The 22,504-nt window shown below is 38.4% G+C and overlaps 3 pseudogenes; 1 reads left to right on the top strand and 2 right to left on the bottom strand.

Moving 5' to 3' along the window:
- Nucleotides 1-672: 672 nt before the first annotated feature.
- Nucleotides 673-3,037, bottom strand: LOC136831552 (heat shock cognate 71 kDa protein-like; annotated as a pseudogene).
- Nucleotides 3,038-8,850: 5,813 nt separating this feature from the next.
- LOC136831551 (heat shock 70 kDa protein-like) lies at nucleotides 8,851-11,220 on the bottom strand (annotated as a pseudogene).
- A 7,263-nt stretch (nucleotides 11,221-18,483) lies between these two features.
- Nucleotides 18,484-20,681, top strand: LOC136831543 (heat shock cognate 71 kDa protein-like; annotated as a pseudogene).
- The last annotated feature ends 1,823 nt before the right edge of the window (nucleotides 20,682-22,504 follow it).

Below are 22,504 nucleotides of genomic sequence, written 5' to 3'. Positions count from 1 at the left end.
GATTTCATTTTCATCTGAGTCATGTATTCATCGATTCTATCACAATCTGGTGTTACCCACATACCTAGGTTCTTAAGTTTCTCCTAAGATTAAAGTATATGACTTTTATAGGCCTAGTGTATGACTTTCATTACAGGCTTATTATTTTATCTTCCATTTCGACTAACCATTGAAGACGTCTTCTGTTTCTTCTTTGATAGGATCAATCTGTTTCTCTTCAGATGTTATCCAGCAAATCAAGACTCATCTACATTTCATATGAATTCAAAATTGACATTTTTATATGAAAGATATCATTTTAAAAGTCCGGAGAGATTCCTGCATTTCGTAAACCAGCAACGGGCTTAAGAAATATATGATTATTGCATGAACAACCCCTTTGTTTCTCACGCTTGCAATTTATTAAATTTATCAGTTTACAAAAATTTATTTCACATTCAATGGCTCACATCAGTTGTTAGTGTTACTTTTCAATTAGGAAGCCGGCAACTTCAGTAAGTACTGATTCTTGGTGATATTTGTTATTAACCTCATGATTATGTTCCTTTATTATCTACTTCACAAAATTGATAATATATAACTGTATATTTACCGTTTCAATTATTTTTTGAAGTTTTCTATGTGACACTATTCTAAAATTATTTCAAACAGGTTTTAATAAAAAAAAAATGGTTTAGTTTTCATAAGTTTTATTAGAAAAATAATGTATACAAATGACTAGATTATAAACATATTTTGACAGATACCTGAGGACAAAGAGCAACATGCTCTACATAGCTAAAACTCCAATAAAAGATCAATATATTGAAGGTAGATCCCATTAAGATTTTCTTATAAAACTAGATACAAAAACACGTCGTAAGCTTCGTTTCTATAGACGTTAGTCGACCTCTTCAATAACTGGTCCTCGACCAGAGTAAGTCGAGTTGTTACTGGAACCGCAGGATGACCCTTGGCCTGTCGCTCCTCCGTAAATCTTGGCAGCGAGGGGCTTCCAACCTGCTTCCAGCTTCCTCATCTGGTCTTCCAGTTCCTCCTTCTCCGCCAGCTGGTTCCTGTCGATCCAGGTGAGCGTGTCCTCCAGCTGGTGCTTCATGCTGGCAATTTCCTCCTCGTTCAGTTTGCTGGAGACGTTTTCCTCACTGAGTGTGCTCTTCAGGCTCAGACACAGAGACTCCAGCTGGTTCTTGGCGTCGATCCTCTCCTTCTGCCGGGCGTCTTCTGCGGCGTACTTCTCCGCCTCCTGCACCATGCGTTCGATGTCCTCCTTGCTCAGGCGCCCTTTGTCGTTGGTGATGGTGATCTTGTTCGACTTCCCGGAGGACTTGTCTGCGGCATACACGTTCAGAATGCCGTTGGCGTCGATGTCGAAGGTCACCTCGATCTGGGGAACGCCTCGGGGTGCTGGAGGGATTCCAGTCAGGTCGAACTTGCCCAGGAGGTTGTTGTCTCTGGTCATCGCCCTTTCGCCCTCGTACACCTGGATGGTGACGGCAGGCTGGTTGTCTGAGTAGGTGGTGAAGACCTGCGTCTGTTTGGTGGGAACTGTGGTGTTGCGCTTGATCAGTGCAGTCATGACACCTCCCACTGTCTCAATGCCCAAGGAAAGAGGAGCAACGTCAAGAAGAAGGAGGTCCTTAACTGTGTCTGACTGGTCTCCTCGAAGGATGGCTCCCTGCACAGCTGCGCCATAGGCTACAGCTTCATCAGGATTAATGGATTTGTTCAGCTCCTTTCCATTGAAGAAATCCTGAAGCATTTTCTGTACCTTTGGGATTCGAGTCGAACCTCCAACGAGGACGATGTCATCAATGCTGTTCTTGTCTAACTTTGCATCTCTGAGGGCTTTCTCAACTGGGGCCAAAGTGCTGCGGAAGAGATCGGCGCACAGTTCCTCAAATCTGGCACGGGTGATGGACGTGTAGAAATCGATTCCCTCATAAAGAGAATCAATTTCTACACTGGCTTGAGTTGAGGAAGACAAAGTGCGCTTGGCCCTTTCACACGCTGTTCTCAGCCGTCTTAGGGAGCGCTTGTTTCCACTGATGTCCTTCTTGTACTTCCTTTGGAATTCCTGCAGGAAGTGATTCACCAGACGGTTGTCGAAGTCTTCTCCTCCCAGATGGGTGTCACCGGCTGTTGCTTTCACTTCAAAGACTCCATCATCAATGTTTAGAATCGACACATCAAAAGTGCCACCACCCAAATCGAAGATCAGCACATTCCGCTCCTTTCCTTGACCAGCCTTCTTGTCTAAGCCATAGGCAATTGCAGCTGCTGTAGGTTCATTGATGATTCTAGCACATTTAATCCTGCAATGATACCAGCATCCTTGGTAGCCTGTCTCTGAGAGTCATTGAAGTAAGCAGGAACTGTGATGACAGCGTCCAAAACTCTCTTTCCCAAATAGGCTTCTGCTGTTTCCTTCATCTTGGTCAGCACCATTGAGGAAATCTCCTCTGGGTTGAACGCCTTAATTACTCCCCTGTGCTCCACCTGTAGCTTTGGCTTACCAGATTCACTGACCACCTTAAAAGGCCAATGTTTGATATCACTCTGAACTGTGGGGTCGTCGAACTTCCTTCCAATCAACCTCTTTGCATCAAAGACGGTGTTGGTGGGGTTGATGGCTGCCTGGTTCTTGGCTGCATCTCCAATGAGTCTTTCTGTGTCATTGAAGGCCACATACGAAGGCGTGGTTCTGTTTCCCTGGTCATTGGCAATGATCTCCACTTTGCCATTCTCAAACACACCCACGCACGAGTAGGTGGTTCCCAGGTCAATGCCGATTGCTGGGGCTGCCATTTCTAATTCACTAGGCTAATCTCAGTATTGGCAGTAAAACAAAGATTATCTTACGAACTTGGCACTGGCGAAAATATTATTTACTTCACCTGAGACAGATATAGCTGACTTATCGTTCTCTCAAGACCAACTTTCACTTCACTTGCAAGAAAGTCACTTTATCTAAACTTGCTCTGTATCGTGTGTACCCTTTGGCTGCGGCTGTGGTTCTGATTTGCCCAGTCTACCTTCCGCCCGTTTTATACAAAAGCCCGTTTTCTCTCGAACGTTCTCCGACGTTCTAGAACTTTTGGGAAGACTCCTTTCGTTTCGACACCCGATGCAACCAGGTTTTTTTTTTTTTATTTCTTGTAGGAATGTAAAGAATCCTTACTGTACCATTTCCGGTAAAATTGAAGACTACTACCGCGGCCTGGTTCCTCCAGTCGCCGACCGGAATATTTAACCCCCTTTTGTTTATGTTTATGTCTTTTGTTTATGTTATTGACTGTCTTTAGTTGTTGTTTATACGTTCATCACCAAGGACCTGGTACTAAACATGCTAGTCCTTTTTTATACTATATTTTTCCTAATGAAAATATGTAAAATAAGTTAAATCATATTATGAAGCTTTCCTTATGGTTACCAAAGAATGGATGACAAAAACATAACAATAAAACAACAAAAACCTCAAAAGGTCATAGCGTTCATTTCTTTGGCATTGCCTTGTAAAATGTCAAAACTAAAATAAGAGGTCAATGTAATTAAACTGGTATAGAAAACAAAAGCATAAATGATTAAGAGTCCTCCTAACGTTGTAAAAGTAAATTGACAGAAAATTAAACAGAACAACAGAAAATTATTTCCTTTTACTGTACCTCCTTTCATATTCTCTTTCTTCCACCTTACTTCCCACCCTCTCCTAACAACTGATTCATAGTGCAACTGCTTTGAGGTTTTCCTCCTGTTACACCTTTCAGACCTTTCACTGTCGATTTCCGTTTCAGCGCTGAATGACCTCAAAGGTCTCAGTGCTTGGCTTTTGGTCTAAATTCTATTTTCAATTCAATTCAATTCAATTCAATTCAAAGGAAAATAATCAAAGCTAAGGTGAAATTAGTCCCAAGTGGTACAGACGACTTTTCATTATAGAAATAAATAAAAAAAATAACCATTGTTGATTCTCAAAAAAAAAAAAAACATGAAATGAAAATAGAATTTAGGCCAAAGGCCAAGCACTGGGACCTATGAGGTCATTCAGCGCTGAATCGGAAATTGACAGTAAAAGGTTTGAAAGGTTTAACAGTTGGAAAACCTCGCAGTTGCACTATGAGTCAGTTATTAGGAGAGGGTGGAGAGTAAAATGGAAGAAATTGAATATGAAAGGAGGTACAGTAAAAGGAACGAAAGGGGTTGCTGCAAAGGACCGAAGGCACGCTACAAAGAACCTTAAGTAATGCCCACAGTAAAAAAATTTATGAAAATCATAAAACTGTTTTGTCAAATTGCAATTAAAACTAATGACATTATACTATTCTGAGGAAGGCAGGACCCCACTGAATAACGCACAAGATAATGATGTTATTCAAAAGATATAATGCAGAAATGATACGACAGAAAGAGGATGCTTACAATGAATGAATTTTTTTTATTTTTGCAGTTAGGGAAAATATGATGAAACATGGCTGTTATATAGAAATATATTTTGATTACTAACAAACACTTATTATGAATTCTACATTAACTGTGCATGTACCTCGGCGTAATTTGATAAAAACCAGATTAACATAACGACTGATAATGATTATCTAGAGGATTCACTATCTATGAATTGCTGAATATTGAAATACTGAAAGTATTATATACTTCATTTAAAAATAAAGTAATAGGATAGTACACATAAATATTTTTCCTTTAACAGGAAAAATACAATAAAAAAATGGCTATTATTTAATTTGGTAGCGTTATCATACTACATTTTCTATGACTTTGAGAAAGTAATAACTAGTTTCCAATTTACTATCAAATACTGGGATACGTCCTGTATCTTTGCACCAGCAAATAATAATAATAAAAATCTTGAGCCACCAGAAGTTCCTAAACTAACGTAGGAGAGCCACTAGGCCCATATCTTCCTCCCTCGTTGCGACTAACTATAGTTGGGTAACAGCCACGTGCAGAATTCCAAAGATTACGTCAACGGAGGCAAAATATGTGTCTGTGTTCTCATATATTTTTCATAGATATGATTTTTTATTTTATATTCTTGTAGTCGTCCAATTTGTTCAGTAGAATAGAATGGAGTAGAATATACTAGTAGAATTAAGGCCAAGCACTGGGACCTATGAGGTCATTCAGCGTTGAAACGGATACTGAGAGTAAAAAGGTTTGACAGGTGTAACAGGAGGAAAACCTTTTGCATTGCACAATGAAACAATTGTTAAGAGAGGATGGAAAGTAAGATGGAAGAAAATGAATATGAACGGAGGTACAATAAGAGGAGTGAAAGGAGTTGCAGCTAGGGGCCGAAGGGACGCTGCAAAGAACCTTCAGTAATGCCTACTGTTGGAAATATTTCAAAATTATTGTAAAAATGTAAATATTTGTAAACAACCAATGGAAAGTTTATTTTTAGAAAATAAACATTAAAAAAAATATTTAGCAAATAGCCCTGTACATTAGAACCACCTCATCAATAACTAATTATTAGTTGAGAAATATTAACGAAAGTCATAAACAGTTGCAGTTTAACATTTGGGGGCAGATCTTCATATATATTTCATGAAACAATATGCCTCATAACATAGATCTGACATGCAATGAAAATATTGAATATGTCTGCTATGAGGAACTGATTACCAATTCTGTAATACAGGCTAACCATTTACTAAAACCACACGGTACGCAATCCATGTAGTTGCAAAAACTTATTCAGATAAAAAACAAATTAACAAAAACCTCAAAGGCAATAAAAAAAAACCTCTCCATTAAAAACCATTTTTCAAACCTCAAACGTGTTTACTCACTTACATAGGCCTATGTACTTCTCGACTTAATTTAATGCCTTCATCTTTTCCACGTCTTCTGCCTGTCGTCACTAAATGGTTAAATGAACTGTTAATTGCTTAAATCGTTCTTTAATACTAACAGAATTTATTATAAAAGAAAGATTAAAACCTTCCGGGCATAATGTATAAAATATTAACGCATCATATTTTATATTAGCAACAGTCAATGTCGTACCCAGCAGATATACATAAACAGTTATATTTATTACCGTGTAATTCTGCCTCATAATAATCACTTCCTCAATTGAAACCTATATCAAAGTAATCTCTGTAATCTCCACCATCACATTTCCGCGTAACACCTGGCATATTGCGTCAAAATGGACGATTATTTAGTAATATTTAAGTGGATCACTCACTAGTTAGTAACTTCTTCCATATTCAAAACAAAACTAGATTTTCCACATGCGGTGTAGCTCACTTGAGACGTCATAAGGAATCAGTTCGCTGATTGGTTTATCTCGGCTGTGACGTCATCAAGCCCCGCCTCCAATACATGACGTAATGATCATTAATTTTAATATTAATTAACAATTAAAGAGTTATATTAATTATTTAATACTAAATACAATATGAGAAGGTGAAGCATGGTAGCAGTGGCTCCGCATAAGACTGAATGTACAAGAATGACCCAAAAATAGATTTATTTTTAATAACAGAACAAGTAGTTTAACAACTGAACAATAGCACTAAAAACGTTAGGCTAATTTTTATTTACATTCGTCAGTGTATTAGGAGGAACAGTCACTTTACGATAATTAGTCGGAATTGTTCTTTATCTTTTGACCTCGCAGGTCTGTGGAGAAATATATAAAAGAGAAAATAGACAATAATGTTCAGAACTCCGTCAAAATTAATATTATCAGCAAAAGTAGTGTGGACTGTGGACTCGAGAGAACCTCGACGAGGTAATTTTCTTACGCCACTGTATTGGCGCTGACCAAGGGTATTGCCAAACCACTTAAATGGAACTAGTTTATTTTTTATTGTTTTTATAAACTGGCATAAGCTATATCAACAACTTTTTGCTGTTAACTTTGCCTTTTTCGAGCTATATTTCATACGGAAAACCACAGACTTAAAATTGCAGCATAAATATGCTAATATGTAAAGTACATGGTAACTATCCTGTTAGCTGAAATCGTCTCTCATTATCATTTCGCCGATTATGATTTCAGTTAATTTGTTGTTTGAGGGATTTTTCTAAATGCCTCACTTGTCAGCTTTATTACGGCTTATTTATTAATCGCCTCGTGCAGCAAGATATAGACTAATATGGAGTAAGATGCGTTAAGCCGAGGCAAAACAGGATCTTCTTCAATTTTGTAAGCAACAAGTGAGGTGTTCGGTGTCTGTTTGTATGGTTCATTCCGTGATAGTTATATGCGACTTTGTGGTTGCTTTTACACGCTAAAGAACAAAGATGGTGGTGAAAAAATGAGCTTTTATCGTTCCCCCAATCTTATACGTATATTTCCCAAAATATATACGAAGTTCTTGAAGATATGCAGTAGTGCTAGGCCTTATCAACCTCCAAAAACACAAGAGTATGTCAGGCTTATTTCCAACCCAACGATTTTGCAAGAAACCTCAGGCATGAGTTACTTAATTTCTGCTTTACAAATGCAAAGGAAACTGAAGGAAGATACCATTGCCAATATCTTCATGTGTATAAAATCGCTACTGTTGATGCAGGTATCTGTAAAATTTTGTTTCCTTGGGTTGGATTACCTTTTTTATAGGCCTATAGCATTTTGGATAACTCGATGCATCGTAGATTATGTTGATACTGCTGTCTGATATTTATTTATGCTGGCTTAAATAATATATCACTCGTTTGATTTTTGATGCAAGAAAACTATGCACGGCTGGTCAAAATTAGAAGTAGGCCTATGTGTTGGTTAAGGGAAAAATGAGTTTTGTCGTGTGAATGAAATGGGCCTATTGTTTGATCTGTCGTGGGGTGGGGTAGTTAAGAGAGAGAGAGAGAGAGAGAGAGAGAGAGAGAGATGAGAACTTACTTAAATATCAGTAGCCAATATCTTAACCTGAACCTCAAATCGTCTGTGCTTTTGACAAGATTGCAACAGGAACTTATTATTATTATTATATTATTATTATTAAAGTACCTGTGTTCCTATCTGATTTACGAAATTTTTCTTTTATATGTGAAGACATTTCCCAGTTTACAGTTTCAAGTTCCAGGTATCGACTCTGCTTGCCAACTGTTTGCTAAAGATGTCAGCAGAATAAGTGGAATGTGCTGTAGCTTGTAAACAATAAACACTCTTCCAGATTTTACATCATCCAATTGATATTCCAGTATTTTAAATTTGGTGCTGCTAGACTTTCAATACAGTTATATGAAGAAATGTTAACACTGTTAGGCCTACATCAGAGAAATAAATAGATGGTGAATGAGAGTATTTGCTTTCTCTCGTTCGTGTTTGGTCTCTCATTTATGTTTCGTATCTTTCTTCAGTCCCTTAAGCATTCACCTTATTATTTCTCACTACAGATAGGAAATTACTAATGAATCAATTCTTGATTTGTTAGTGATTGAATGGACATTGAAAAACATGATTTGAAAGGCTACTCTTTTGTTATTATATTCGTCTGTGAGTTAAAGTCATATAGTATGTTGAAATTTGGTTTCTCTGTATTTTTTTTCTTTTTGGTATTTTTAGAAATTCCATAGGCCTAGCAAAACAGGATCATTCGAAATACAAGAAAAAAACAAACTATTGAATGTTTCTCATGTAAAAAATACTGGTTTGTGTACTTATGAGATTCTTCCCAGTAGAGTTTTGTAAACTTTGAATGTTAATCATTAATTATCATGTCACCATATTGGATATATTTAGCATTCCAACATCAGACCATTTCTTCTTGTACATTATCACTTTGTGATCTTTGAATTATCTTCAGTTATTAGAACTCAACTTTCATATTAAAACTAAAATATTTATATATACCAAATCTAAATGTAAAGCATTAATTAATATACTGAAGGGCAGAGAAATACTGAGTAATTTTTTTATTTTATTCTACAAAAATATATAAACATCTATAACGTGAATGAGGTTGAATATAATAACTGATGAAATGGAAACCTTAAACTATTCAGTGGATATTTACAGTCTTTATGAAAATGAACATTTACATTGTACAAATATTCATGGAATCGGTCGATGAAAACATCACGTATGATACATTTGAGCTTTGGAATCTACTAGACCGAATGAAGATTTTAGTCAACTTCTTCGATAGTAGGTCCCGTGCCTGCAGCACCGCCGTACTGCTTGTTGTTGCTGGCGGCGAAGGCGGGTCCCTGACCAGACGCCCCTCCGTGGATCTTGGCGGCGATGGGCCTCCACGCCTCCTCCAGACTCTTCATCTTGTCCTCGAACTCCTCCTTCTCGGCCATATGGTTCCTGTCGATCCAGGTGAGCGTCTCCTCCACCACCTGCTTCACTCGACTCTTCTCCTGGTCGTTGATCTTGCTCGACACCGCCTCCTCGTTCAGAGAGCCCTTGACGCTCAGACACAGAGATTCCAGCTGGTTCTTGGCGTCGATCCTCTCCTTCTGCCGGGCGTCTTCTGCGGCGTACTTCTCCGCCTCCTGCACCATGCGTTCGATGTCCTCCTTACTCAGGCGCCCTTTGTCGTTGGTGATAGTGATCTTGTTCGACTTCCCGGAGGACTTGTCCGCGGCAGACACGTTCAGAATGCCGTTGGCGTCGATGTCGAAGGTCACCTCGATCTGGGGAACGCCTCGAGGTGCTGGGGGGATGCCCGTCAGGTCGAACTTGCCCAGGAGGTTGTTGTCTCTGGTCATCGCCCTTTCGCCCTCGTACACCTGGAACGGTGACGGCAGGCTGGTTGTCCGAGTAGGTGGTGAAGACCTGCGTCTGTTTGGTGGGAATTGTGGTGTTGCGCTTGATCAGTGCAGTCATGACGCCGCCAGCAGTTTCGATGCCCAGGGACAGAGGAGCCACGTCCAGCAGCAGAAGGTCCTTCACGGTGTCTGACTGGTCCCCTCGAAGGATGGCTCCCTGCACGGCTGCGCCATACGCCACTGCTTCGTCAGGATTGATCGATTTGTTCAGCTCCTTCCCGTTGAAGAACTCCTGCAGAAGTTTCTGCACCTTCGGGATACGCGTCGAGCCTCCTACCAGCACAATGTCGTCGATGCTGCCCTTGTCGAGCTTGGCGTCCCTCAGGGCCTTCTCCACAGGGGCCAGGGTGTTGCGGAACAGGTCAGAGCACAGTTCCTCAAACCTGGCGCGGGTGATGGACGTGTAGAAGTCGATGCCCTCAAACAGGGAGTCGATCTCCACACTCGCCTGGGCAGAGGAGGAGAGGGTTCGCTTGGCCCTCTCGCAGGCTGTGCGCAGACGCCGGATCGACCTTTTGTTTCCGCTGATGTCCTTCTTGTACTTCCTCTGGAACTCCTGCAGGAAGTGACTCACCAGACGGTTGTCGAAGTCCTCTCCTCCCAGGTGGGTGTCTCCTGCCGTCGATTTCACCTCAAAGACGCCGTCGTCGATGTTCAGAATCGACACGTCGAAAGTGCCGCCGCCAAGGTCGAAGATCAGGACGTTGCGTTCCTTGCCACTTGTTGCTTTCCTGTCCAGTCCGTGGCGATGGCGGCTGCCGTCGGCTCATTGATGATGCGCAGCACGTTCAGGCCTGCAATGGTGCCTGCGTCTTTGGTGGCCTGCCTCTGGGAGTCGTTGAAGTAGGCAGGCACTGTGACGACGGCGTCCGAAACCTTCCTGCCCAAGTAGGACTCGGCAGTCTCCTTCATCTTCATCAGGACCATGGAGGAGATCTCCTCTGGATTGAAGGTCTTGACCTCGCCCTTGAACTCGGCCTGGATCTTGGGCTTTCCCGACTCGCTCGTCACGCTGAAGGGCCAGTGCTTCATGTCGCTCTGGACGGTGGGGTCGTCGAACTTGCGTCCGATCAGCCTCTTGGCGTCGAAGATGGTGTTGGTGGGGTTGATGGCGGCCTGGTTCTTGGCCGCGTCTCCGACCAGTCTCTCGGAGTCGTTGAAGGCGACGTACGAAGGGGTCGTTCTGTTCCCCTGGTCGTTGGCGATGATTTCCACTTTGCCGTTCTCGAACACGCCCACGCAGGAGTAGGTGGTCCCCAGGTCGATTCCGATTGCTGGAGCGGCCATGTCTTCTCGTAAGGTTTTCACAAATTTAAATATTAAACTCTAGCGTAATATTAAAACGTTGTAGGTCTAGTTAATCTTCCACGGATATTCCCTACGCGAGAAAACGTTCGAATGGCTTGTGCTCGCTCGCTTATGCTCACTGTCTAGCTGCTGAACTGTGTCTGTTGAGTGTTGCAAACGTCTCGCCCAGCGAGCTATATATGCGGCAGGCAGGCTCCGCCCACCTTCAGTAAGGTCCGAGAACGTTCGAGATTAGTCTCGCATCGTCTCGATATCCGTTACTAGAACATTCCAGTCGTCACATTCTTCGATACTTATTAAGATAATAATTAAACCTTACGAAGATTTACTTTAAGGAATATTCATTGAGTATTATTTTTCATTCTTACGATCGCTAAACATAATATTTCCTTTAATGGGAAGAATATTAGTCGCTGGTGTAGGACGATTTCAGCAGAAATCTCTGGGTTTTTCTTATACTTTCAGAAAACGTTTATATTTGGCATTGAATTTCAATGATTGCCAAGTTATAAACTAAATTATGAAATAAAGATTAAAATGATTGAGTTATATTAGAAAATCATACTTATTAGGAAATTGCTCGTCCATAGTGGAATGGAAAATTGATGTCAGTCAGTATAAATTAAGATTAAGTGATAAAAATAAAAGATAATATTTCCTTAAATGTTATAGTTGGTAACTGTGCGTTTTCGGAGGCTGAGAATCTTCCAGAGAGAGAGAGAGAGAGAGAGAGATCTTACTATTACTTGTAAATTACTTGTATATATGAACTTACTTTGTATGTACTCAGTGTTTCTTTTCAAACGAGAGAGAGAGAGAGAGAGAGAGAAAGATGTTAGTAACATTACCTATATCATTATGTTTCACACTGCATACAAATATATATATATATATATATATATATATATATATATATATATATATATATAGATATATAGATATAGATATATAAATAGATAGATATGTAAAAAATTATATTTGAATGTTTGAAAAATATTTTTGTTTTTGCTTTTAGTATGATATAAAAATAAAAAAATTGCTTTTGAGTGGAATAACGTTTTACACTTGATGTAATATCTATGCACTGATACACAACTGAGTATTTTTCCTTCAAAAAAAAATGAAAATGATGTTGTACTGAGCATATTTTTTCGTTATCATATTCACCAAAAAAAAGTTGCATTTTTTATAAACATTTTAGTTTCTGGAATTGAAAAGCAACTAGGCACTTAAACGGGTTAATTTAGTCTCACTGATAATGCCTATTTGATATGATATTAGGTAATCGTCAGCATAATAATAATAATAATAATATTCTTTGGAAGCTTGATAATAATAAACGGAGTTCACCTTCTGAATAATAATAATAATAATAATAATAATAATAATAATAATAATAACAATATCAATATTTGGTATTGCAATAAGCTTAAATAAATAACTTTTGAGAGTCGTCAAACTAACGTCATGATATTAGTATCTGGAATATTCCAGTAGTCCAATTTTCGTATTTCTGCACATAATAACTAAACCTTTATGTATGTTTATTTAATGACGCTGACCTTATTTATATTTGAAAGTGTTTTATGGACACATTCAAAAGTCAAAGGTCATTGAAATAGATATTTCTATTTATGGAGTTATAAATCTTTTTTTTTCAGTAAATGTCGACATTCAACATCCAATACGAATGATTGCCGATGTTATATAAATTACACTTATAATTGAAGAAAGCTTAAAATGATAGATTAATACTAAGGCTATATATATCTATAATCTTTTCGTGTATAGTGGAATGGAAATATTGTCACCATTTTATATTAATAACGATAAAAATGAATTAAAATATAAGTAAGCGATAGTTCGTTAATGCTCTAGTTGGCAACTCTGGGCCTTGGCAGGCGTTGAGAATCTTCGAGCAAACGGAGAGAGAGAGAGAGAGAGAGAGAGAGAGAGAGAGAGAGACGCCTTGTCCTAGAGCGTAGGCCTATGTTGTTTTAACGTTATTTCCGTTGTGCTTACAGGTCGAATTCAAATGTTGGAATGTTTACATTCAGTGAGACATATAAACATTAAAAGAATACTTTTAAGTCGAATAAAGGAATATCTTACGCCATTATAAACCAGTTCAGGGCAAAGTGGTGCATTATCTAGCAAAACGTATTTAACTTATTTTTTTCATCTTTTATTTAAAAAATAGACATAATTATCCAGTTTACAAACATCATCATATATATATTAAATAATAAATTTGAAAATACGTCTCTCATACCTTACTAGTTTGCAACGTGAGATATATATATGTATATATATATATATATATATATATATATATATATATATATATATATATATATATATATATATATATATATATATATGTGTGTGTGTGTGTGTGTGTTTGTGTGAACATACTTGATACTTTAGCCTTATTAATATCTTTTAACAGCTAATTGTCGTAAAAAAAAGTCTACTTGTAATATACGCTTTTATATCTCAATTTTTTGCATATGCTGCATAAAGGTATCCCACAATTATTTTGATCTTTCATTGTTTAAAGTTAAATAGCAAAGTATTTTTTAAAAAATATTGCTATCTACGTCACATTATTAAAGAGAATTCTCTGCAAAATAACTTAAAATTTGATTTAACAAAACGATTTAGAATTAGAAAATATGTAATATGTCCTCTGTTTCTTCACATTATCACACTATTACTTTAATTTATGGTTCGTAGATAATGTACCAATGAACGTATTTAGAAATAAACTACTTTCTGATGTTATATTGAAAGAAACATTCACATTTTTTCATATAATTTTTCCAAATAGTTTTCAAGTCTGAAAGTGAAGAATTCTCCTCACGTATCGGCCTAGTAACCGAGCCATCACATTGTATCTAGGCCTAATGTTATCGAACTTTATATTTGATATCTATAAATGATACATTATTGTTTTTCCTAAAAGAAATAAGATGTGAGAATGCTATTGTTATTTTGAGCATGGTTTTTGGTTGTCCTAATACTTGTGAAAACGTTATATAACGTTTTTTTTTTACCGAGATATTTCATGATTCACGTCACCGTTACAAGCGAGTTGTTTCAAGAGGCGTCGAGAATATTCGAACAAAATCCGCAGGTTTCTCTCGCGTGAACTGTGTCAGTATTCAAATTTAAATGAATCTGATTTAGTTTCATCGAAAATGAATATCTTTATATGAAATTAGGTAATTATTAAGATCATATTCTTCATTCTGAAAAAGCTGCACTAATCGACACTGTATGAAATATAAATAAATATAAAGTTATTTGCTTCGTTGGCAACCTTTTGAATGGCAACATTTCCCCTGCTCCCCAGCTCTCGTAACCTCACATGGAGAGAGAGAGAGAGAGAGAGAGAGAGAGGGAGAGAGAGAGAGAGGAGAGACAGAGAGAGAGAGAGAGACGCCTAAATATATGACTTGTTACATAAAATTTTCGACATTCGATTGACATTATATATATATATATATATATATATATATATATATATATATATATATATATATATATATATATATATATATATATATATATATATATATTATTTCAACTTTTAATATTTATTTTTATTATATATATTCTGTGTACATTTCAGCATTCCTATATTACTTATCATTCTGTTGCACTGGCTGCAACGCCAGTCGAGTCTTTCAATCAAACGTTCACGTATCGATACCTCATATGTAGGAAAAGCAAGTGAATTACATCAGTCCTTTTATGCCCTAGAGTCTAGACATTTCTAGAGCTTTAACTCTGTATGGGGACACACATGGCAAGACTTGGAGAGGCTCCTGTGGCCTTGAGATGTGGGCCCTTAACCCCACCCCCTGGGACCCATCCCCACCCCCATAGTACCTGCAAAGTAGGGGGTGAATGTTGCCATCCGGTAGAGTTGCAAGCTACGCAAAATTATTGATATTTTTATAATAATTTATCAATGTTTAAGGCTTGGGATATGCAAAAACTTATCCTCTAGATTTGCTTATAAACGAGGAATGTGTTTTAATGAAATGAAATTCCTTTTAGACAGAATAACGAAATAGTTTCGATATGACGGACCGCCGGAATTCCGTCGAATATTCTCGATGACTTGCACAGCAGTGCGATGATTCAGGAATCACTTCCCATTCAAATGACGTCATTCCTTTATGTGTTAGTAACTCTGTAACAAAGGGTAGCATTATCAAGTAATACGAAGACATTTTTTATAAACTGTACTACATCCGCGCTCCTAATGTGATATTTCTGAATGAATTTTTCCTAGAATATTACAGCTTATTTTATAGGATAATGAATGCGAGATGATCCGTAGGCCTAGGTTTCACGAATTACTTATAAAATGAAGAAACCCAAAGACAACTGTAAAATGAAGAAAATGAAAGAAAGGCACAACTGTAAAATGAAGAAAATGAAGGATACAACTGCAAAATGAAGTAAAAATAGAAAGATACAACTATAAAATGAATAAAATGAAAGATACAACTCGGTCACAATAATCTGACGCAATCTGATATACGAATCTTTTACTTAAAAGCTTTAAGAAACATCGAGAATCTTCGTGCGACGAAAGCTTCCGGTCAGCGTCACGACGGTATTTCATCATTCAGAATCAAAAAGGAATTTTTTTCTTTGGAATATCTTATCATTATTTTTTTTTTCTTTTTGTGAGTCTATGAGCAAGCAATTAAAAGTACCGTGGGACTATTATGTGACGGGTGGGGGAGTTGAATGTTGCCATTCCGATAGTTGCCAACGACACTAATATTTTGTATTTATTTGACGAATGTTTTTTCATTTGTTTATATCTCACACATGTCGATTAGTACGGTATTTTTCAAAGTTAAGAATATCATCTTGATGTTTAACTATATTAGACAGAGACTAAACGAAATTCCACATACAATTAAAGTCTCGAAGTTTCTCGATGACTTAAGTAACGGTATCATGATTCAGGACTCAAAGTTCACTAGGAAAAAAATAATTAAATAAATCAACGTAAGTTTTTTTATGAATACGATGTCAAACAAAAATCGTCCTCCAAATAATATTATTTCCACGCTTTTTTCTTATGGGAAAACATTCTTACGGGAAAACATTAGGTCAAGTAAAGTACGTTTAGCTGAATAATGAAATATACAGTCTATGAATGATAATGATAAAATTTTAAGTTTATTGATTAAATCAACTGGTGTTGCATCTCATCATCGATAATATTTTAACTTCATTTTCAGGGTAATATTAAGACATTTTATAATTCATCTTAGAAAGATTTTTTGTTTTGTTTTAACAGAGTAAATTACTGAACTGGATTTAAAGTGATGTTAAGACTATAATATTAAGACAGAAATCTTTTTTTAAACATCCAAGAATATATCTTAGTCTCTCTCTCTCTCTCTCTCTCTCTCTCTCTCTCTCTCTCTCTCTCTCTCTCTCTCTATAAAGGCGAGATTTTTTAATGATCTAGTTGGCAACTGTACGTTGTCCGGGGCTGAGAATCTTCCAGAGAGAGAGAGAGAGAGAGAGAGAGAGAGATCCTTCCCACTATTTTTATAGCGGATCCAGAAAATTTTTGGAGGGGCAGCAATTTTCATATTACACATATACAGTATGTATATATATATATATATATATATATATATATATATATATATATATATATATATATATATATATATATATATATATATATATAATTTCTTTAATCGATTTTTATTTTTTCCCATTTTTATATTTCTTATTTATGTTATTATTATCAAAATCTTCAGTATTATTATTTTATCATTATTTGTCATGGGGGGCGCGTGCCCAGGTTCCGCTAGTGATTCTTCCATGGGGAAAGAGGTACAAAAAGTGTCAGTAATTTTAATCACATTTTTGCATTTTACACTCTCTCTCTCTCTCTCTCTCTTCTCTCTCTCTCTCTCTCTCTGGAAGATTCTCAGACCGGGCAACGCACAGTTGCCAACTAGAACATTAAAAAATCTCGCCTTACTTTTATTTTCATTACGTTTTGTAATTGAAATCTTTAAAGACTGATAATAATTTTCCCTTCCAAATTAAATGGAAAATTTCTTAATGAATATGAACCTAATATAATTCAGTTATTTTAAGTTTTATCAAATAGCGACAAATTATATTTATTACCATGTTATTCACCTGAATTTAAAGACTGTATTGGTTAGTAATTCCCGAAAAACTTTTTAAAAATACATTTCAGATCTGTCATTAAGTAATCTTGCGTAAGGTTTAATTATTTTACAAAGAAATATGACAACTAGAATATTCTAGTAACGGATGTTGCGGCGTGTAGACTGCTCTAGAAATTCATTTGTTTATATTTATTGTAATGTCGAATGATACACTTTTTACATAAATAAGAGTAGGCCTATGGATCTCAAAATTCATTTATTTATATCTATTGTAATGTCGTATAGTGCACTTTTTCATAATCAAGAGTAGGCCTACGTCGATAGGCTCAAAACAATAATATGATTTTCACATTTTTTCTATATTTTATACTTTTTAAGTATATGATTGATATAAGCCTAACCGATCAAAGGTATATTGATGGACTGAATCAATTGGCGTTGCATTTTGATGTCTAAATCATCAGGATGTGAGCAATGGAAATATTTTGATTATATCTCTCTCTCTCTCTCTCTCTCTCTCTCTCTCTCTCTCTCTCTCTCTCTCTCTCTTTGAAAAGGTAATTTGAGTTACAAAGGTTCATAAAATCCATATTTTTAAGTAATATCTCTTTGTATTTTGAATTAGTTTTCAGAATTCATGTTTTTGTCCCGTGAAAAAGTTATGTAAATAACCCACGCATTTCAGTGTAGTTATATTTTCACAATAAAAGTTAAAGAAAGTCAAATTTCACAATCTGTTAGTCATTACGTTTATTTCACCATCTCTCTCTCTCTCTCTCTCTCACAGCTACCGGAACATTCTCAGTCTCGACTGTGCTCAGTTGCCTATTAGAACTTTAAGACGTCTCATTTTCACATCAATGTTTCGTTCTTTCTTTTCCTTATTCGTTCGTATTTTTAATTTTCATCTCTTCTACTTAGAAACATTTAAGTTACAGTAACAGATCGCTGTAAAATGCCTCTATTATCTGCAAACGTTTCTATACATCGTAATTTTATTCGTTAATGACTGACGCAAGAAACTCATTTTTTATAATGATGAAAATGCAGACTTTTAACGCAGGCCATTTGATATGTTCATCACTTTATATGGGATTACCTTTCCCGCTGACGAAGGGGACACTGATTTCTCGAAACGAGTGAAATATTCCCGCGATGGTTACAAAGACTCGCGCCTAGACTCACCGAGAACGTTCGAGAATCATGCCTCTGGATACATATAAGCGCCGTGAGACGGTAGGCGACTCAGAATCAACTTGGCAGCGAGAGAAGTAACATCGAGTTTAGACATATAAGCGATCGTGCTCAGTCGCCGAGTATATTTCGCGAAAGACTTGTAATTTACCTTTGTAGAAGTATTATCTCGTTCGATTTGACTTAATCTATCGAAGAGAATATCCCGTGGAAGCTGAACTCGTTCAACAACGCTTGTTGGTATAGTTATAAAGTTTGATTTTGTGTAAAACTCACGAAAGACATGGCCGCTCCAGCAATCGGAATCGACCTGGGGACCACCTACTCCTGCGTGGGCGTGTTCGAGAACGGCAGAGTGGAAATCATCGCCAACGACCAGGGGAACAGAACGACCCCTTCGTACGTCGCCTTCAACGACTCCGAGAGGCTGGTCGGAGACGCGGCCAAGAACCAGGCCGCCATCAACCCCACCAACACCATCTTCGACGCCAAGAGGCTGATCGGACGCAAGTTCGACGACCCCACCGTCCAGAGCGACATGAAGCACTGGCCCTTCAGCGTGACGAGCGAGTCGGGAAAGCCCAAGATCCAGGCCGAGTTCAAGGGCGAGGTCAAGACCTTCAACCCAGAGGAGATCTCCTCCATGGTCCTGATGAAGATGAAGGAGACTGCCGAGTCCTACTTGGGCAGGAAGGTTTCGGACGCCGTCGTCACAGTGCCTGCCTACTTCAACGACTCCCAGAGGCAGGCCACCAAAGACGCAGGCACCATTGCAGGCCTGAACGTGCTGCGCATCATCAATGAGCCGACGGCAGCCGCCATCGCCTACGGACTGGACAGGAAAGTAACAAGTGGCAAGGAACGCAACGTCCTGATCTTCGACCTTGGCGGCGGCACTTTCGACGTGTCGATTCTGAACATCGACGACGGCGTCTTTGAGGTGAAATCGACGGCAGGAGACACCCACCTGGGAGGAGAGGACTTCGACAACCGTCTGGTGAGTCACTTCCTGCAGGAGTTCCAGAGGAAGTACAAGAAGGACATCAGCGGACAACAAGAGGTCGATCCGGCGTCTGCGCACAGCCTGCGAGAGGGCCAAGCGAACCCTCTCCTCCTCTGCCCAGGCGAGTGTGGAGATCGACTCCTGTTTGAGGCATCGACTTCTACACGTCCATCACCCGTGCCAGGTTTGAGGAACTGTGCTCTGACCTGTTCCGCAACACCCTGGCCCCTGTGGAGAAGGCCCTGAGGGACGCCAAGCTCGACAAGGGCAGCATCGACGACATTGTGCTGGTAGGAGGCTCGACGCGCATCCCGAAGGTGCAGAAACTTCTGCAGGAGTTCTTCAACGGGAAGGAGCTGAACAAATCGATCAATCCTGACGAAGCAGTGGCGTATGGCGCAGCCGTGCAGGGAGCCATCCTTCGAGGGGACCAGTCAGACACCGTGAAGGACCTTCTGCTGCTGGACGTGGCTCCTCTGTCCTGGGCATCGAAACTGCTGGCGGCGTCGCGACTGCACTGATCAAGCGCAACACCACAATTCCCACCAAACAGACGCAGGTCTTCTCCACCTACTCGGACAACCAGCCCGCCGTCACCATCCAGGTGTACGAGGGCGAAAGGGCGATGACCAGAGACAACAACCTCCTGGGCAAGTTCGACCTGACGGGCATCCCCCCAGCACCTCGAGGCGTTCCCCAGATCGAGGTGACCTTCGACATCGACGCCAACGGCATTCTGAACGTGTCTGCCGCGGACAAGTCCTCCGGGAAGTCGAACAAGATCACCATCACCAACGACAAAGGGCGCCTGAGCAAGGAGGACATCGAACGCATGGTGCAGGAGGCGGAGAAGTACGCCGCAGAAGACGCCCGGCAGAAGGAGAGGATCGACGCCAAGAACCAGCTGGAGTCTCTGTGTCTGAGCGTCAAGGGCTCTCTGAACGAGGAGGCGGTGTCGAGCAAGATCAACGACCAGGAGAAGAGTCGAGCGAAGCAGGTGGTGGAGGAGACGCTCACCTGGATCGACAGGAACCAGATGGCTGAGAAGGAGGAGTTCGAGGACAAGATGAAGAGTCTGGAGGAGGTGTGGAGGCCCATCGCCGCCAAGATCCACGGAGGGGCGTCTGGCCAGGGGCCCGCCTTCGCCGCCAGCAACAACAAACAGCACGGCGGTGCTGCAGGCACGGGGCCTACTATCGAAGAAGTCGACTAAATATAAATCACTAGTCACTTGTTAATGTTTATCATTCATTTTCATTCATCCAGTTTTTTCATTTCATTCATAACTTGCGATAGACAATATTGTAATTCATCACATTCCATCCCCAGAATTCATTAAGGTTTAGTACATGAGAAGTTGTATATATTTTTTTTATAAATAATTAAAAACTATCAGACTGTTATCAGAAGCTGTATAATATTTTTAGAAATAAATAATAAAAAATTATCAAAATGTATTGTTAACCTTAAATACTTAAGTATTTTCAGGAATTTATTATATAATTGAAAATGGTATTTAGAACAAGATTTGAAAGTGAAATGTGAATAATGTATATGAGTTACTTTAGATCATTATCCAATGTATATTAATATCAAGATAAAAACAAATTTTTAAGGTTTTAAATGAGTAATATATTTAGAAACATGAGGAAAGTAAAAAACTATACACATTTGTTCATACAAAACCTGATACATGTATAAACACTAAGAAAAAATGGAAGCACTACAAACCAGAGAAATATATTTCATATAACATTTTGCTCATAAAAACAAAGGAAAATGAATATGTAAACTTTTCCAAATGAATAACAAGGACTAAAATAAATTTACTACAAACAGGAGCAGAACGAAAAGAATTATTAAAATGAGAAAATATAATATAACAGATCATGCTAACACTAGGTCTAGTGTCTACCTTAGGGACTGACTAATGAATAGGTGCGGTTTTCAAGTTAACACGAAAGACTCAACCTTCAGTAAATCGTAGTATAAAACCATAGGAAGCCATTACGAACTGTAGTACAAATACCTTACATAGAACTGCATAGACAGTCTGATAAATTGACCGTATGTACAGATGAAGGCAGCTATATACCGTCTGCCCTCTTATTACCCAAACAGTTCGCTTACATTCCCAAGATACCAAACGGCCGTGTATTCCTGTATCAAGTAGCAAATCATATAAACAAAATACTACCGGCGGAATAGAGATGCACAATATATCGTTCATTTTATTCCCTTTAAATTTGAACATAAAACGACGTGCATTGAGTTTTTCGCCGTAGTGGAAACGAAACATTACGGAATCGTAATTTTTAGAAGTTTCCAAGACTCCTTCAGAGCGGACGCGAGGAGGCGAGTCGTTATTCTGTTATTGTATCGAATTTGGGGGAAGTTATTTTAGCGGCCGATGACGAAGTTCGACTTCATTATGATAGTTAAACAAAACAATAATATAGAAAAAATAAGGAGGGAGAGATTCTTATTCTTCGAAAAACCACTGAATACTTGCGTCTAATCTCTCTCTCTCTCTCTCTCTCTCTCTCTCTCTCTCTCTCTCTCTCTCTCTCTCTCTCTCTCTCGTCAAACCATAGCTACAATCCACAAGTTGAAATTATTTCCATAATAAAAACATTTCTATTTTGTACTAATGGTAAATTCTACATATATATATATATATATATATATATATATATATATATATATATATCATACACATATATATTATATATATGTTTGTGTGTGCATGCAAGCAAGTACAGCACTTCACGCAAAAAGTCCTCAAGAAATAAGTATGAATATTACCACAAACACTATTATTATACTGCCATCGTTACCACTGATTTAAGCAATAGTTATTTGTCTTCACCGACATTTTCCATATTTTTACAGACCAAGTATATTGAGTTTGCAAACGTTCAATATCGACATTATGGTATAACTCTTTTTCTGAACGTCATTATCGTTAACGTTTTTATTGTTACGATCTTTCTTATTTGTTTAAATGTTCGATTCTCTCTATGAAGCATTCAACACAAAACGCTTACAGGTACCAGAGAGC

This window comes from Macrobrachium rosenbergii, chromosome 48 (genome assembly GCF_040412425.1).
Source record: "Macrobrachium rosenbergii isolate ZJJX-2024 chromosome 48, ASM4041242v1, whole genome shotgun sequence".
Taxonomy (NCBI): domain Eukaryota; kingdom Metazoa; phylum Arthropoda; class Malacostraca; order Decapoda; family Palaemonidae; genus Macrobrachium; species Macrobrachium rosenbergii.
This window is presented reverse-complemented; position numbering and strand designations above follow the sequence as displayed.